Raw genomic sequence first — 20,269 nt, 5'->3', positions numbered from 1 at the left:
CATCGGGCACAGTTTTTCAGAAATAGACAAGAGATGTATAGTATATCATACCCAGTCAGTGTTGCATTACATAAATAGTTCATGATGTGCCACTTTGTTGCAGAGTCATTGCTGACACTGAATCGGCAGTTTCCAAGCATTTCTTAATCTATCCAGATGGGAGCTATTTCTTCATCTGGAAAGAAGGCAAATAGGTGCAGTGAGCCCTTTTGGCACCACCTTAAACTTTCACCTAGATGCTTACAGGGCTGCAGGCAAGTACAGACACATGCATACATGTACAGAAACACATACTCACTACAAAACAATGTATTCTCTAAATTTGGTTGTAGGTTGGTCCCTTTCAGCGCTGATAGGAAGGCTGTGCTGTCTGGCATACTTACCTTTGGATGGTGGGCTGATGATATTTTCTGATGATATTGCAGCTTGGCTTGGACTTTCAGCACATTTACCCAACACATACACAAACACTGGGGAAAAAAACAATCACCTGATTCAAGCCACTGACATCTGTATATAAGAACTTGAATGTATCTGACACGGATGGAAGAATAACATTACTGTAGATAGCTAAAGTCCTCTCTCGGTAGATCTCAGTGAGTCAATGTTTCCAGTTCTACAGTGTGCTTTAATAACTTCTCAGAATAGAGCATCAGCTCAGCAACAAATCATATTTGCACTCACATCTGAAGGTGGGTCACCAAGCCTATGCGCCACAACAACACTCACAGTCTAACTAACCTTTAGAACAAAATGTCAAACAAAATAAACATTGCAGAAACATGCAGAATCAGGGATTAATGTCCATATAAACATGCCCTGTTGTATTTCTGTTATTGTTTGTTTTTGAACTGAAGTGACATTTGTATTGTATGTCTCAACAATCACCTTGTTTGCAGGGTATACATGTTGTCTTACATACAAATATGGCAATCACTTTTCCTTGTGTCTGATACAGACAGTAGTTTATACATATTATAGCTACATTGATCACTTTATGTGCAAAATGTCTTGCATTATGGTCTTCTCAGTCTATCTTGAAACATGGCATCAGAAAAGGGTGAGTCAGTAAGAAGCCCCTCCTTTTGATTCTGAGAATCTGATAACAAATCCTACATCAACAACGTGTAGGGTGGATTCAGCAAAAGTGGCCCTAGAAAATGTGTATCTGAAAATCTGGCCACACCACAATTTGTAACTCAACAGTCAATTTTATTTCATCATTGTGGGCATGGTTGAAAGTCAAAGAAAGACTGGTTGGCATGTGTTCAGGGAAAGTGAACCAGCAAATGAATTGGACTCATAAGCATTAGATGGACTGTTCCATGTTTGCAGAAAGTGTCAGCAAACAAGGGGGCAGTGTTTTCAGGACAAGTGGGAAAAGCATGTAATGCTGCATTTCTGAAATATCTTCAGTTGAATTCAGTAATGTCAAAAGTGTTTGCTTCAACATGTTAAAGGTGTTCTGCTGTGAGGCTGGTGGTTCACATCCTATTGAGGTTTGGGGCATTTTAAATCATTATTTCTGCATCTTCAGATTGTTATATAATTTTGATTTGTCATATATATGTGGCATGACTTAATGATGATCTTAGAAATGTAATTTTAAAAAGCACAATTGTACTCTTCAGTAGTTACAGTACTGTAGACATACTGAATTATCTAAAAGAGTTGATATGTTGTCCTGCTTTAAATTGTAGATCAGTGTCTTAACAAACTAGAAAAACAGGAATGAGAATATTGTTGGGTTTTAGTTTATAGGCTAACCTAAACAGTAGTTCTCTTCAAAACGTTACACAAGCATGTTAACAAACGTTCCAACATTTACAAAAACATAATTGTGTAAGCGAACAACAAATGCAAGGCAAATGTATGTTTTTAACAGTGATGTTTTTATGATGAATTTCCCATTAAACTGAGCGAACCCCAGCATCTCCAGTGTGGTGATAATCACGTGACATTCTTGCTGCATCTTAGAACGAACACACCCTATTACAGTAAGGCGCTCCATTTAAACTGTAAAGGCAACTCTTTAGCTAACTCTGCCCTAACATGTCTGTTAACATTGGCTGCTACCGCTATTCATTTGGCATTTCAAAACCAAGCTCGCCTGTAAATAGTCCTAACATCACTTCAGAATGACTTTGTGGAGAAAATTAGATCAGCTGTTGCTCCCGGTGTTCCCCGACCTCCAAACACACTTCACCAAGTAAGTTTAGCTGCTTGTGCTTACATCCATATTGTGAGTTGATGTCTTGGCTCTATGGGTTTGGTGTGTGTGTGCTTAGTTGTTGCCTATATCAGGAGGCCTAAACAGTGAGGTTGTTGATGCTGCTGATTGCATCTGTTTGGGGTCACTGTCTCGGCTGGCTGATATAGCTGATGTCCTGTTTTTTGCTCTGATGCTGCTGCTTTCTTCCTATTTGCAGTGCCGTTGTGAATTACTTTCTTCTTGAGGATGAGCTAATTTTTCTGCCTTACTTACATTTGGAATTAAATATGACATGTTGTTAGTCATTTTTGTTTGTTATGGGCTGAATTGACCATACAGAAAGTTGCACACCGCAGATTCCTTTGTGGGATTGTGCTATTGGCAAACTGCAAACCAGGGCGTCAATTGCTATATATGCTTAGTCACCAGTTTATTAGGTACACCTAGCTAAAACGAATGCAATCTATCCCAATGGATGCAGTATGCATTAATAGCTATTACTAGTAAAATTGCTGGTCTTACTAGTATATTTATTGAATCTTTTATTTAACTGATGCTTATGTTGTTCCTCAAATGTAAGTCACTTTGGATAAAAGTGTCTGCCAAATGACTAAATGTAAACTTACAGTCCTGCTATGAATTATACCTTCATGAACAGAATAATGCTCAGTTTTTGTTAAAACTGTTTCTCTTAAAATGGCAAGGGTTTCTATTATTTTTTCCACCTCAATCATATTAATGAGGTTAGGCTAAACAACAGAAATACCTGCCTGTGTAACACAATAGAATTCAACAGCCCATCTTGCACACTGCCCATACACAGTTATCTCCCTCTAAGTTTGGCTTCACAGGAAACCCATCATGGCTGTCACAAACATTAGCATAGTGCGTCAGAGAAATAGTTCAACTCAAAAGTAATGGGCTCATGTGTCAGGTTGTTTGTCATTATTATCATATTTACGTCTTAACTGCGCACTTCCTGCTGTTTATGCTGCTGCTACACTCAGCTAGATTCAGTGCCATCCTTATGCTGATGTCCATGTACATATGGCCAACTGCTCTTTATTAATGCTACATTGCATTTTTTTGTCTGCTGCATTTATGAATGTTGGTAATTTTTAATATGAATGCAAGTGAATACTTGTCTGCTGCATAGCTTACATGTTTTGGCATGCTGCTGCATTTCATGTGGTTTGCTTGGTTTAGATTTAATAGGCAAGGCAAGGCAAGTTTATTTTTGTATAGCACATTTTAACAACAAGGTAATTCAAAGTGCTTTACATAAAACATAAAAGCAACAGGGAAATATAAAAAAGTTTAAAAGCAACATAAAATATAATAAAAGTTACAGTGTTTCTATCAGGGTTAAAAGAGTTAAATGGATAAAAGCAATGATAAAAAGCTAAAAACAAAGAAAAAGAAACAGGACAGTAAAAGTTACAGTGCAGTGTAAGTTATCAATAAAAAGATTTAAATTAATTAAATATTTAATTAAAAGCAATGGTAAAAAGAAAAGTCTTCAGTCTTAATTTAAAAGAACTGACTGTTTCAGCAGACCTGCAGTTATCTGGGAGTTTGTTCCAAATATACGGAGCATAATAACTGAACGCTGCTTCTCCTTGTTTAGTTTTGACTCTGGGGACAGAAAGCAGACCTGCCCCAGACGACCTGAGAGGTCTGGATGGTTCATAACGAACCAGAAGATCGGAAATGTATTTTGGCCCTAAACCATTTAGTGCTTTATAAACTAACAGCAGGATTTTAAAATCAATTTTTTGACATACAGGAAGCCAATGTAAAGACCTCAGAACTGGAGTGATGTGATCCACTTTTTTGGTCTTAGTGAGGACTCGAGCAGCAGCGTTCTGAATCAGCTGCAGCTGTCTGTTGGATTTCTTAGGGAGCCCTGTAAGGACACTGTTACAGTAGTCAAGTCGACTGAAGATAAATGCATGGATAAGCTTTCCCAGGTCCTGCTGAGACATAAGTCCTTTAATCCTTGATATATTCTTCAGGTGATAGTATTCTGACTTTGTAATTGTCTTAATATGGCTCCTCAAATTCAGGTCTGAGTCCATGACTACACCAAGATTTCTGGCTTGATTTGTGGTTCTTAACATCACAGATTGAAGTTGAGCACTGACTTTCAATCGTTCCTCCCTGGCTCCAAAAACAATAACTTCAGTTTTATCCTTGTTTAATTGAAGAAAATTCTGGCACATCCAATCGTTGACCTGCTCAATACATATAATAATTTCACTTCACTAGATAGTATATTACCTGCAATGATTGAAGACGCTTAGTTGGGAATTTCCAAGTAGCAATTGCTGATTCCATATAATTATGTGTATTTAATGTGTTTCATTGTGGGGAGGGAGACTGGAGTAAATTATTATCACTCTACAGTCTTCTGTGCAGAGCTATAGGTGTATGCTTGCTGCCACCAATGAGGTCAGAGCCTGGATGGTGGCAAATTGTGTATTCACATAAATCTGAGCCAGCTGACTGAACTGCACTTGTGTTTCTGCACCTTTTTCACTCTTGCTCTTTTTCTCCCATGCTACCTAATTAACTTTCCAAAATATCCAGCGTTTAGATTTCATCATGCCATCATTAGTTTCTCACGGGTCTCTTGGGTCTACTTCTGCTGTAGGACTGAAAGTTGTGACCTCTCACTTGTCTGCCTAAACATTTCATCTTAAAGTCTCCCAGTAGAGCATCTGCTGCCCGGCTGGGTGTACTACAGCATCAGCTGGGATTTCATCATCCTGGTTCATTCTCTCCACATCAAATAAATCTCATCTGTTGTTGGGGAAGCATATAAGGGCTGCATCAGTGTCTACATACTTGCTTACCTGCATGTCTGTTGTGTTTTGTGAGTTGGTGCATGCACCTGTGTAGTGGCTCTGGCCTTGTGGATGAAGTTTGGCAGGCATGTCAGGCATCTGGAGCATAGCTCATTGTAGCTGGACTACAGAGAGTTCATGCATTAATGAGTTGTGTTCTTTTGTAATCTGGGAAGTCACTCATGTGGCTATGTGAGGGAATGTGTGTGTTTGGACTGAAAGGTTATCATCAGCACTGGTGTTGAATCTTAAGAGGAGAGGCATTGAGTTAAATGTCTCTGGTATGTTTTTGTGCTGTAATCAATTAGTCACTTGAGAAAATCTATAGACAAAACCATTAATAAGTAATTATTTGTAACTAATTTGGTAAGTAAAAAATGCAGCTATTCTTTGGCTTAGGTTTACAGTTAGGGTCAGGGCCCGTATTTATCAAGCTTCCCAGAATTACTCATAAGAACACTGCTAAGAATTGACTTAAGACTAAAAAAAATCTTGGCTCAAAGCTAGGGCTGGGCGATATGGCCAAAAATGCTATCACGACAAAAGCATTTCATATCATTCGATATCGATAATTATCACGATAAATGTCAAATCGTTATTTCTTTCAAGTTTAAAGGCTGATTTTTGCTCCTGTCTGAAAATTGAAGAAACCAGATGGTTAATTATGTGGTTAAATGTTTCTTTATGGTCAGAATGGGACAAACACTTGATGCCAAGTGGATCACTTGACAAATCTGAGGGAGAACATTCATATAATAAAATAAAAAAATTAACAAATATGATTAGTAAGTGTTTTTTCTGTCCCTTTTCCTCAACAAAATAAATATTTTAATAGACAGTTTAAGTGCTAATTTGAAGCCGGCTAATTGCATGAATTGTGTTTGCTTCTATCGGACTACGGGGTTGTTGGGAAATCAATGAAACGCATGACAATGTGTGGAGCTGTAAGTGCCATAATTGTTTCCATGACAATTCGTCAAATAATTAAGCAACATTTTTCCCCTCCTGAAATATTTGCGCATGTCTCTGTCTCCACAGTGCCATCACAAGCCCCTTCTGGCAACTCCTAAACACTTGAGAGAGCTCTGGGAGAGTAAGAGTGATTCTTTGCTTTATGAAATTTGATAACTTGCTTTTATACTTAAGTTTGAAAGTAGGAGTACATTTCATGAATTCTCAGCAATTAAGACTAAAATGGCACTTTCAGAAGCTTGATAAATACCGGCCCAGGTTTCTCCGATGTGAGCATTTGCGTCTTTCCTCTTTTCTCTTATCTTGCTTTTCTGCATTTTACATCTTTCTAAATTAAAACACTTTAGAGTTTTTGGACTGAAGGTTGGGCTGAAAAAAAAGTTTTAAGACATTTTAAGACAAGATCAGTATAGGGCTAAACAATATGCAAAATAATCATATTGTGATATGAGTCACGATTATAGTGGCAATGGTAATGTTTGCATTTCACTGAATAATCATAAAAATGATGATGTGATGATGAAAAATGATAATGTGATTTTTTTTATTTTTGCTGAGGTCTGTACCAACAAAGTATGTTCCCTTATGTCTGGAGAATATTTTTATATTTTTATTTTTATATTTGTAGGCCCAGGGCATCTCTATAGGAATACAATGTTTGATTTTTAATTGGTAAGTCGTGACACATTGTACCTTTATCAGAAAATTGCAGCTCCTGCGAATTGAATATTGCACTTGGCCATACTGTGATTTCGATAATATTACAATTAATTGTTCAGCCCTAATCAGTATATAAAAAAACATAATGAAAATCATAATTTGACAAAGTGACCTTTACTCGGGGTCCATTTACCAGCTTTTTATGGTGCTTTCTTTTATTTCTTTTTTTTTTCTTTTAATTCTTTCAATGACTAATGCATTTTATAAAACAAAAAAGTTTTTTGGGAATTTTTAACCACAGCTTCTGGTCTTTATCAATGAACCCTTCATGGAGTATGATCTTTTGAGTATAACATGTTGTACTAAAAACATTGGTTTTGCAAATAAAGGATTCATGGTTTGAATTCTGGTTCTTCCAAAAAATGATTAAATGTATGAAACTCGTGTTTGTAGCAGAGAGATTAAGATTAAATATAAGTATATAGTTCTTACCCCCTCTTTTGTGACTTGGAACCCGACAGATGTATGTTGTGAGGGATTCTTCACTCTGTCCTGCCGTTGTTCTCCAGCTCACGCTGTCTCAAAAGACCCCTGTTGAGGTTCTTCACCCCTGAAGCAGAATCTCACAGACTGATGAAAGATGGGGCTCATTTCAAATTATTTTGTGTTATATTTTGCAGATGCCCGCGACCCTGTATGCAGGATAAGCGGTTGACGATGGATGGATGGATGGATGGATTTTGCAGATGCTCTTTTGCCCCACAGCCTGCAATTGATTGATTGAGAAAGTATGGGGTTAGATATCCATTACATTACAAGTCAGATTGCTACACATTTTATTCCAAATTCAGAAAGAATTTCTGGGTCTTTTTCTACCCTGACACCGATTTTGGTTCTTAAACAAAATATATGCTGATACCACCCGACCAGTCCGACTTGATATTGGGATAAAAAAGGCATTATTCTGTAACAGGAATTGCCTGTGCACTAAGTATGTGTCTGCTCACCATGACTGAATGAATGTGATATTTGAAACACTGAATTGTACCTACCTATTGTACCTTACAGTGCAAAGAATCAGTACTTCTATAGACACGATGTTATGTTATGTTATCTTTTAGTAATTTATTCTAATGCAATCACATTTCCTTTTATTCAACTTCTCAAAAGAATCTAAAAGTTATGACCCTTCACCTCATTGAACTTTACCTACAATTAACCTTTAACTTAATGGACCCTCCAAATTAAGTGAACTTTGCTATAAAGGTGTAATCTAACAAGACTGCATATGCCAATTCAGTGATGCTACAAGAAGACCTTATTATTAGAATTTCTTTCTCATTTATCATCTCATCATTACAAAATCCTGCAAAACATATTTTGGTTTCAAACACTGGTTATACTCACAGTGTTGGAAACCAAAATATGTTTCACCAGTAAGTGTCATGGTTTGGTTTCAGTGTTACTGAATCACAAAAGAATAGCTTTTATTGTGAGCTGCCACTTTACCACTTTACTATACCAGTTACAGTAATTTATCCATGGCCGTGTAATGATCGCTTGACTGTTCTGTACATTGCAGATGTGTATCTCTGTAGAAATGCAGTTAGAAGCATGCATTTCTCCCTTTTTAATGTTATGTGTTGTCTCCTGTTTTCCTCCAAAGGAAGATAACTGTTTTCACATGATCACCACCAATGTGGAATCATACATCAATATAACACATACTCCCTCCTCATCTCCCAGCCTGTGCCTTTGTTGTTTCAGCACTTCTACATAACACCTTATTCCTAGTGTTTTGCTCTATGTGCTATAAATACACCATGTCCTTGAGTCAAAAACCTGGCATCTGTCCCAAAACAGGTTTGTTAACATATTTCATAGGCCATCTGGATGCAGTGAGGTTCTCTCTATGATACATTAGGTTGTAGTTGTGTAAAGTGTATGTGCAGTTCGCCATTATGCCTGCACCACCGTAACATAATGTTGTATAAAAGTGCTGAAACAATTAGGTGAGTTATACTGACGACAATATTGATAATCCATTAAGTTATTTATGCTGGTTCCAGCTACTTAAATGTGAGAATGTGCAGCTTTTCTCTATTTTTTTTATTGAATTGTAAATCAAATACTTTTTGTTTGAAGACAGATGTCACCTTGGGCTCTCAGTGCTTACTGTATGATGGGGATCTTCTGAATAAGACGTAAGGTGTATCCTGAATAAACTAAAAATAATTGAATAATCTGAAAAAACATTGAAAGATTAATCGATAATTGAAATAATTGTTGGTTGCAACCTTTCTGTATGCGCTAATAAGTTAATGACTGGACAACCAACAGTTCTTCCTTTTTTTTAAACAAGATTTTTTTAGTGATTCTTTTGTTTGTATCACAGTGTGAACTTGTTATGAACGTGTATGACAGTGTGAACATTGCACATGCTTTTATGACCTGCAAAAATTATGTGTTGTATGCGTCGCCAACAATAACCCTGTTACTGTGGTGACAGTCCAAGTCACTTATAACACTGCAGGGAATCGCTGCACAGGCCTGAAGCACTTTTTCAAAAAATTCAACGGAAAACTCAGACAGGTAAACTCAGTGTTTTTACAGATGTACAGTCTGGTTCAATCCAGCAAAGTTTATGATAACTTATTTCCGTTGGTACCGGTCAGAAAGGTGTCAACTTTGTGCTCATTTTTGAGGCTGTATGTTATTGTCGTGGACTGCATTAAAGTATATCTGAAATTGTGCCCCCTCCCATAGCCTATATGTACAATGTGGGGACAAAATAACATAAACACCTTACAATATAGCACAATCTGGCACCGCAACAGTAAAAAAGATTAATCAACACCTCTTTGAGGCAGTAAAGAATATTATATGCTTCATAAAGGGTCCTTGGTGTTAAACATGTATTGAATTTGCATTAGATATCCTCATCTTTAGTAAAAGTAAATCAAGTAAAATTTCTGTTGTGTCTAGTGCCACTTAATATCTACAGTGAAGTAACCTTGTAGCAATTTTAAATGCTAATGTGAACATCAGGAGAATATTAGGGACTTTGTTAATCATTTATTTAGAGATAAAATACCATGATGTATGATCAGATCATCAGGTCTCTGATATTGAACTTTTCTATTCATACTTAAAGGTATTTGGCATTTTATAAGGTATTGCTAAAATGCCATTTTATATGGTATTGCTATTATAGTTTTCATAAAACTTTCTTCAGTGGAGCAATCCAAATTCACCAGCATACTGCCATCTAGTGGCCTCAGGTTGAAATTCAACCTTGTAGATCTATTTTGAACTCAATATGCTCAAACAAATTGGATTCATAATGTATGGCTTACATTACACACCGTTTTATATCATATCTGAGGCTGTGGATGAATCCTTGCAGTAAATCTATTCTGTAATATGTCCCAGCCCTCTGTGTGACATTGCCAATAAGATGGAGAATTGGTGATATGATGTATGAGTGGCCAAGGTGAATGTATTGTTTTAACCAAAAGGGCGCCAGCTGCAGTCGCAGAGTTGTGGCATGGAAAGTGGAAATCTGACCTATTGGTTTAGAGCAGATAAAAACACATTCCCCCTGACCTTTCCGCTTCATTACCCGCTATGATACCTCATAAATTGAGGAGAATACAGTGCTGATGTCACCTCAGAAGCAAGGAGAGAGCGGCAGTTTTTTCTCTTTCTTCTGTCCATTTTTTTCACACTTGATTTATAAGTCAAGACTGTCTGGTATATTAAATTGACATAACATTAAATTTTCAAAAGAGACTATGAAATACCCTAATGTAAACAATAATGACTCAATGATGGATACATTTAAATTGATAATTATATATAATTATTTAATAATTATTTATTTGTTGTGAAATATTTCAGAATAAAGAATTATAGAAGCACACTAAAGGAATATGAAGATTTCAGTGTTGCAAATCAACTCTTGAACTGTGAGTCTATTGTATTTATGTGTATCATACAAATATTCAAAACAAAGCAAATTTTGATGTGAGAGAACAACTGTTTTAATATATTTGATTATCTGTGGCGCCCTCTGCTGGTTCATGGGTTGTCCCCACATGAACTACAAGACAATGAAATTGAAAATTTAACTCTCAATTTAAATTGAGAGCTAGTTCCAGACTTTAGCAAATCTATAGCAACATCAAAAACAATATAAAAATAGTAAATGCAATATGGTAAATAAACATTACATGTGTTGGCATCTATAAAATCACTTGAATCTCAACATACCCTTTACTATTACACATCATCTAGGCCCTTATAGGCCTAATACAAGAACGCCTAACAAATACCTCAAAATGATTAACAGAATACAAGAGCAGGAAACATATTTCTGCTAAACAAACCAATATTTACTTCATCAGACTTTCTATTAATCTTTTATTCCTGTTTATTTATTTTTATATTCTTATAAATTCTTCTTCTGCCCCCTAAAAGTAATTCATATGGAACAATCTATAAAGGAACAATCACTCACACTTAAGTTGAACTACTTGATGCATGTAGTCATAAAAAATCTCTGAAGAGGCGATCATGAGTAGATTTAGTCTTAGTTTAGGGGGTCACAAATCAACAAAGGTTGTGAACCACTGCTGTAGGCCATAAGAAGTGTAAACAAATATGCAAAGTGAAATACTACTATTACTACTACTACTACTACTTAAATCCCCTTGGGACTTTCAAAGAAACATAATTTTTGCAGATGCTGAGCAGATGATAGTGTTACACAGAACTAAGCAGACATCATTAGACCTCACAGCAGTATCCCACATACTGTATGAATGAAATAAATACCAACAAATAAGAGCAATCCATTCCAATAACTGACTACTGAGGATAAATCTGAGCTACCATAACATCTCTTGCAGAGATATAAATCTTTACGCTGTAGTCTACAAGATGCTGCTCCTGCTACCATTCATCTTTCAGCCAGTCCTGACTGTGGGTGTGTACGTGCGTGTGCGTGCATGTGCTCTTGCACGCGCGTGTGTGTGTGTGTATGTGTCTCTTCCGTTTCATTAATGACAGTATATGGTGACGCCTTGCAGCAGGGATTACCACACCGTGAGCTCTGGCTCTACCACTGTGCGCGGTAATGAAGGAGAGCTGAGGAGACTGGAGGCACAGGCGGCTGGTCGCTTTCCACTGGAGTTTACATGGCAGACGACAAATCTATACGTGACTGTCTTACCAGAGATTAAAACTGGCTGAAAGAAACACGGATTGAGAAATAGAAAGAGAGATGGCAGCTAGTAGGCTTTTTGCACTTGTTGTGGCAACCTGCTTAGTGCAGTTTCACAGGAGATCACTGGCTAAAAGTTCAGGAAATAAAGGGAAAATGGGTTATAATAGTTATTCAAGTGTCACTTCTGTGCAATGTTGCAACTAAAGGGCATTTGTAGATTGCAAGCCAGCTCCCAAAGCTGAACAGTTAAATAGTTTCCCCTGCAAACATATATCCTCAATATTTGAACCTTAAATCTTTATCAGTTTCATATTATAATTTTAATTAGTCTATCACTGGAAATTTGATATGTGGGTCTGCTTCAACGAAATGTCAGGAACTGGTTCAGATGTTTTTGAGATGTCAAGACACCACAACAGTGGTAAACCCAAGTTCTTTATTAACATGACAATCATTATCATCAGGGTATTATGTTTTACAGCCACATACAGATACACCTTCAGATTGAATTTCGCTTTAAGTAATACAGAATATGTCAATAATTATACACAGGATTTGGTTTTTATGGGATTCAAAGCTTAAATTCTAATTATTAGCAATGCCCTTGTCTCTTCTGAATAGTGTTCCTCAGCAGATATCCAGCAAACACCTATGGTAGAAGACTTCTTTAGATTTAACAAATTATAATTCATCATTAATTCAGTATAAGCATTAATAGGATAAGACTTGTGGGATGTAGCTTTTTTGAAAAAGTGATGTGTTGTCTAGTTGCAGAATGCCTGTTGTCATATAAATCACTGTGGGTAATGTGTAACTTAAAAGAGTAATCTGCAAGTCTCTTGTTTTTCATTTTAGTGACATCTTTGACGCATACTGTTTATTACTGTTGTGGTTTTGAACTTAATATACACAGAGATCTGCTGGCAGGCAGACAGTAAGTCAACAGTGATTTTCCTTGGATTTTTCTGTTGTTACAGTTTAAGTTAGTGCGGGTGGCCTTCTTTTCTTTATTCAGTTCAGACATGGTCGCTAGCACTATGCTAACTGCCCTGTTCTGCTTCAGTTTATTGAAAACCATTTGAAAACACAACAGGACACAACACATGACTTATCAGATGCTGACTGTTTAAAACAAAAATGGAAACTAGAATAATTGCATTTGCTGAAGAGAATATGTGTGATTGCTGCATCTGCTGCTGCTGCTTCTGGTGATTGATGTGTACATTAATCAAAGTTATGTAATTTGTCAAAACACAGTAAGTCCAGGGGACATAGGTAGAAATTCAGAAAATGTTATGATTTACTGTGATTGTATTTAAGGCAAATATGTCTTACATAAATGTTGATGGTCAAAAGTGTTTTATAACTAATCATATGGTGGCGCTATCAACACCACATCTCAGTGTGTTGAACACACTCCCAAGGGGGAGGTTTTGCCCAAATATTTGTTGTCTCTGCCTCACAGTTCATGAGTAATTGACCAAAAGGTGAAGCTATTGGTGCCATGCGTCTTTATGTCATGCACATGCTTATTGGGAACTTGTGTACAATTAGCATTTTAATTTCATTAAAGACAACAGAAGTGTAGAAATATCATGTTTTAATGTTACTGTAGTACTCCCTATGGGTAGAATTGCATATAATGTAATACACTGCAATGTGGTTGTATGCACAGCATCCCCAAATTCAATCCAATTTAGTATTGAAGAGTTATGGTCGTGGAGTCGAATCGGCATCATCCAAGGAACACACTGTAAAAATATCATTTTCCTATGCTTCATGGTTCATGAGTTATTAGCCCAAAACTTGAAACGCTTAATAACCACGTACTGGCATTATTGAATACATGCTATGTGTGATGTTAAGCACATCTGTTTACCAGGTAATCCAAAAATGATTACACTAAACTATTCATATCCCAATAAATATCACAGAAAACTAAGTAATCCATAAAATAAAAAGAATAATAAGTATGGGAAATAAAGATCACAATAACAATAGTGTGATTGCTCAACAGGCTATAGGTTGAAACATTATTGTCCTACCGCATATAGATAATTTGTGAAAATGTTCCATAGCATTACCTTTACTTTAAGTGTTAAAGGTAGACTGAGATTCCAGCGGCTCCACTCCCCTCCAGGTCTCTGCGGATGTTCAGATCCTGTGGAGATCAAGCAGAGAGAGCAGATCTTAGAAAGATCAATACTCCTTAGTGGATTTCCTATATCAACCACACTGAAATCCTACCATCTGTGACATATAGGTTGAGCGTATAAGTCACTGCTGGGTGGGATCCAATCCAATAAGTCGCTCTCCACACCGTCTGTTCTTGTTGGGTTGGAAATGCTGTAGGCAGGGAGAGGTGGATGAGTGGAGCCACCAGGTATACCAGGTGGAGTGTTCACTTTTTTTTTTTAATCAGTTAACTGCTTATGTCACTGTCAAATTCACTTGTGGAGGATATTTGTCACCTGATATAACACATTAACACATACAGATATACACTGCAAGACATAAAACAGGAAATAAAACATGAAAAAAGATTTTAATAATAAACTGTGTATGTGTATAGCCAGCAGCCAGTTAGCTTAGCATAAGGACTGGTGACAGAGGTAAACAACAAACCTAGCTTTGTGCAAAGGTGCGGAAATCTGCATAACAGCACCTTCTAATGAATTAGCTCACAAAAACAACACACTGTAATTATTTCTAGGCCAGTCACAGTAACTTCCTGGAGTCTTGTTGCTTCGATTTTTGTACGGACTAAACAAACAAGACTATAATGTGTTAATTATATTCTTGCTTGCATGTGGTTTTAGATGGATATTGTTAGCTTCAGACAGAGCCAGGCTAGCTCTTTCCCCCTGTTTCCAGTCTTTGTGCTAAGCTAAACTAGCTGGCTGTAGTTTCATATTTACCATACAGATAATATAGTAGTATCGATCTTCTCATCTAACTCTCTGCAAGAAACCAAATAAGCGTTCTTCACAAAATATACTTTCACCCCCTGACACTTTGTCAGGGGGTGCGTCCTAGTACATTAGTTTACAAAAGAACAATATTTACTATATTTAAGATTATTTTCCTTTAAAAGAAAATGCAAAGTAATTGATTTCTTTTAAAAATCCAAATTGACTTATTACGGTTTGGAATTACACAACTTGGCAAACTTGAATATGATGGAAAGAATGTGACAATATTTAAATTCTAATTTGATAACTGACAGAATTATACACAGGGATTGCAAGAAACATATTACACAAAAATGGAAAATCACAAAAAGCAAAACATAAATGTGCACAGAAGGGAATTAATCAACAACACTTGAGAAATTAAGATAGCAATCAATATTTGTCTTATTACCTTAAACAATGGGGATGCAGACATTTTTTTGTATATTTTTGTCCTTTTTGTATATAATAGTTGCTTGTTTCAAACAGCTGCTCATCAACAGAAAAATAAACCTGTGCAGAACTGTTGACCACTTTGTGTAGAGATGGAAAAGTGAATGCCAGGAAAAGAACAGATCTACATTTGCACCAGGGAAAATGGAACTTGTAACATCTGGTTTTAATAAGAGCGCAATCCAAAGAAATATTTTTACAAGGAGTAAACATTTTACACCACAGCCAACACCAGAGTGACTTACAGTCACTGAACAGCCAGAGCTTGTAAGTCTTGCTGTCGATGGATGCACTGGTTCTTCAATGCTGACAGCAACTGGCCCTGAAAGTAGTGGACAAAAACTTGTTTATCTCAGGCCATGTGCAATGTAATTGGGGAAATGCAGTGAATTATGCCATTTATCCGTGTGAGAAATAGGCTGTTTCTAGGCAATAAATCAAAGGCTGATGTTTGTTTATTATTAAGCAGGGTTTGATTTGACTGTCAGACTGCTGTCATACAGCCCACTTGGCCATTAAGTGAACACAATGGGAGCAGAGTGAACGTTTTAATTTATTTATATGACACAATGTTCAATTTTAAACATTTACATTGCTATTTTTGTTACAGAACAACAAAAGTGAATGTAGTGCAAACATCCAGTGCTTATTCAGTGATTTATCGATTTGAGTTGCTGTTAGCCAAATTTAAAATTTGACTTCCAGTGATGGCTTTAAAAGAAGACAAAAAATATTTCTTCAGTATTCTGCAGTGATGATATTGAGTTGGATTTTTATAGAGTAAAGGCTAGTTTGTAAAATGACTGAAGTGATCTAATGTGTTTCTGCATCTTGTCCCAAATATGTAACACAGTACGACATATGGAAAAGGATAATTACTCATAAATATTTGGCTGCAAACATAGAGAATCAAATTAAGTTTTAGCCTATTTATTTAAAAAAAAAAAAAAAAAAAAAAAAGGATTTTAAAGAAAGACAAAAAAGGGTAAAGGGTGTAAAAGTGGTATGACAATAGTTATAGTTAATGGGTGTAAACATAATTATAGCTGCTATTTCACTTTCAGCATTTTGCTAATGTAACAGTACTACTTTCTACAGAAACTGGATCTAATATAGGAAATGAAGACTTAAAATAAATGAGTTAACTACAGTTAAAGCCGAGCTATGAATGTGCTTAATTTAAGTTAATTTACAATAACAAACATTAGTGACATAACTTTTAACTGTTACATAAACATTATTTTACAGTGTATAATTTAAATCTTGTTGCTGTTTACAATTCTTCCTCACCCCTCCATAACTGGACTACATGAAAGGGCAGAGGTTTTATTGAGGAAACAATCATTTCTGACTTCTAGTTTTGAAATGAATGTGGCATTAGGGGTATAAAGGATGATGTAAAGCTTTTGCTTAAGTGGTCCTCTCCATAATATTATGCATTTTATGCCCAAATATGCCATGTTTGTACAGCTGGAGAGTCAGATCAGCGTGCAAAGTATGACATTTACTCTGCAAGAATTCAGGGTTTTGTTTCGGTGGCTGTAAGTGTCCACATTATTTGTATGTTTTGCATAATTGGACATAGATTGTTGGGAAACATATTGAAAAAAAAAACATCTAAACTGAAATGTGTAATCTTACAGAGTAATTTAAGATTGTTGCTATAAAGAAAAGTCTTAATGAATACAGGTGAGATTCAGTTTCTGTAATGGCAAATTGGGCTGCTATCCGAGATAAGATAGGATGGACAGCCAGTATTTCACTCAGGTCACTAACCTAACATGAACCGATGAGAGCACAGGGCAGACGCTAGACACAATTTCCACAGCATTTTGTAATTCACCCTGCGTGTGAAGGGAAAATTGTTCGACACGAAATGAAGACGAAAAGAAAAAAACTAAAACAAACAAAAGTGCTTGGGTGTAATTTTCTATCTGAAGTTGGAGCCTGGGAAACTATTCTGCCAGGCTGCTCATCAGACACAGACTCCGGGTGGCTGACAGTGGCGAACAGAGGTAAACGTCAATTAAGACATTACAGTAGATGACAGGCCTTAAGAAAACAGTGCTGAGAGATGCCATCTGGGGCAGACTGTGTAAACTGAAGGTGTCTGAACACGATGCTTCAGATAAGGCTAAAATGTTAGCAGCTTTAGACTTGTCAGGTTAACATGAAGAGGCATGAAGAAGACTTTTGGTAGCTTGTGTGCCTGCAGGCTGCTTATTTATGAATTTTATATATTTTCTCTGCATATTTGTTAATATGTTTTTAGAAAATGCAGTGATTTTGTACAAAACCTCTGACACATATGGGATGTGTTTCATGTGGCCAACATCCAGGTTTAGAGGTGTTTCTTGCAGCTTGGTAGGTCTACTCTAGTTAGCCTTAATGCTAAATAATGCCACATGAATGGCATTTTTATCCAGACTGTTTGAGCATACAAGCTCTTCTTCTGCAGTAGCCTGTCTCACACAAACACAGACACATCAGAGAGCTTCAGCAGCAGATTTTTTTGGGGTCTAATTCATTGTTTAGTGCCTTTTACTACTTTTGTTTTGAATGTATTATTTTGTCCAATCAGGGACATTAGAGAGTAGAATGGTTTAGAGACACCTAAAGCATTTACATTTTACCTCTTCAGCAGGTGAGGTCTAGATCATAACTTACGACGAGTGATGTTAAGGGTTCAGTGCTGAAATATACACCAAGCTAACAGGTAAAGTGTATTCTCAAAGTTTTTTTAACCAATGCAGGGTAAATTTCCTCTATCAAATAAATTCATGAGTCTTTCTTGATGGATTATTTTCCCCCCAGCTATTTCAAGGTCCATGAGAGCCGTGCTACTGATCTTTTCAGCATGCTTAATGTGTAGAAATTGATTTGGAGAGAAAACATCTCAGATGTGTGTTTTGTTTTCATCTATCTTTAATAGAACTTCAGAGAGCAGGAAGTGTGTGCGTCATGAAATTCGCCCTGGTTATCTGCTTTCACACGCTCTGGCCAGCCGCCTGCCCTCAAACAGCACCAAGCACCACTGTGAGAGCGGTTGATACACAACTTACACATACATGTAGATCCACACACAAGATACTCATCATATAGCCATCATACATGCAACAGACATCAGCAATAAGCAAGTTTACATGTCTTTGAGTGCCCATTCTCAAGGATGCAGACATAAATGAACACCAGCAAGTCAATATTTTCACACAAAGCACAATTTGTTCAAAGCCAGAGGTAAAGATATATATATATTATTCAACATACAAACAAATGTGAATGCTGTTGCAGTCAATTAAAAGCCAATACTACAGTTGATCTTGCATAGTTTTGCAAGTCACTTGGAGGTTTTTAAGAGTTCAGCTGAGATTAACAGTCATGCATCTTGTTATGGAGAACTTCTCCTCAGGCCTTAGGTGAGGGTGAGAATGTGTGAGGTCACACCATGTGACCTTTAGCTGAAGCCACTGGGCTGCCATTGGTCTAGAACAAAACCCCCAGACCCTCAACCTCCCATTTCCCCCAGACACAGAGCAGCCCTCTCTGCTGCCTGACCACTGCACTTATGGGCAAAGGGCTGAGACAAGTTGTGTGTTGGTATCTATCTTCTCTGTAGCTACATTTTTTCTGAAGCACATGTCGAACAAGTTTTGCTCCCTGTGCCACAGCAGCCCTAAATAAAATACCTTGCTAAATATTGTGTGTGTCTGTGTGTGTGTGTGTGTGTGTGTATACATGTATCTGTGTTATTTATCTTATAGATATGTTAAAATGACTGAATTGAGTTTTGAAAGCAGCTCCTGCTGTGATTTAATTTGGGACTGTTGCATCACTGCCAACTTCAAGAAATAAACTATTGATCAGAACACACTGAGTGCTCTGAAACATCCGAAATCTGTGTCCACTTGCCCACACTCCCACTCTTTAATCTCATCAGGTAAAAACACAGACTTCAAACTCCACTCATTTTAAATAAATGCTTATTTGTTGTCTTATGTGGTTGAATAGAAATAACTAAATGCTTGATATGCATGAAGACAAGGCAGGCATGCTAAAACCAAAAAGGTTTTGATTTGACTATAGCTGATATCAGAAATTTATATCCACTTCAAAATATTTATCATGGAAGCTCAAATAGTTGCCATATCTATTTATTACATGCAGTAAATAAAGGTGTACCTGCTAAATGTTACTCAAATGTCTGGCATGAGTTGTTCCAATGAAAATTCAAATATCTCCTCTTTCATTCATTCTGTTTTCTTGTTTTCAGACAGCTCTTGCAAAAATATGTGTTTTTCACAAAATTTGCAAAAATTGAAATCAAGGCCTCATTAGCTTGTAATGAGACAACAAGCTCCCTGATATATCGCGTGCAGAGTTATTACCAAGCCACCTCAAGACTCTTCATCCCGCCGCTGCATGAATATTGAGAGATTGTTAATTATTTAGATTGGAGTTGTAACGATACGTGTTTGGATATTTGCACTTCCTTGCTTTTTATTTGAATTCCCCACTGGAGTGGAAGGGAGAGTTGTGTCGGCTCGGTGTGCTACTTCACATTGGATTTATTTTTAAATCAGCTGGCGGAACAAATCTCAGATTAAGATGTAGCCTGGTGTACTTTCAGTGTCCAAAAAATGAGGCAGGACAAACATGAATTTGGTTTAAACAGAGATTGATAATTGTGTCTTTCTAGGCACATTATAAAGTATATTATGTATATATCTCAGGTATTATTGTGCGTGGTAATGCCGGGAAGCATGTACTAGTTTTTCTACTTTAAAATGCGTTTGGCGAGGCGCATTGACTCTGCAGTGTCTGAATTTTAAACTTTAATTTCAGCTGATACGTGAGCAGGATATAAGAAGCCATGGTGCAAAAGCACGTTTATTTTTGTGAAATTTCTCTGCAGAAATGTGCAATTAATCATGAGTGAACATGCAGCTAA

The 20,269-nt window shown here is 36.8% G+C and overlaps 1 long non-coding RNA gene across 1 annotated transcript in view; it reads left to right on the top strand.

Moving 5' to 3' along the window:
* LOC123957184 overlaps positions 1 to 7,697 on the top strand; it is a 31,027-nt gene extending 23,330 nt beyond the window's left edge. The window contains exon 3 of the long non-coding RNA XR_006821754.1: positions 7,371 to 7,697. This is a non-coding gene — a long non-coding RNA (uncharacterized LOC123957184). The remainder of the gene's footprint in view (positions 1 to 7,370) is intronic.
* The last annotated feature ends 12,572 nt before the right edge of the window (positions 7,698 to 20,269 follow it).

The sequence above is a fragment of the Micropterus dolomieu genome, linkage group LG19 (assembly GCF_021292245.1).
Source record: "Micropterus dolomieu isolate WLL.071019.BEF.003 ecotype Adirondacks linkage group LG19, ASM2129224v1, whole genome shotgun sequence".
Classification (NCBI taxonomy): domain Eukaryota; kingdom Metazoa; phylum Chordata; class Actinopteri; order Centrarchiformes; family Centrarchidae; genus Micropterus; species Micropterus dolomieu.
The sequence above is the reverse complement of the archived record's forward strand: the minus strand, read 5'-3'. Positions and strand labels throughout refer to the sequence as shown.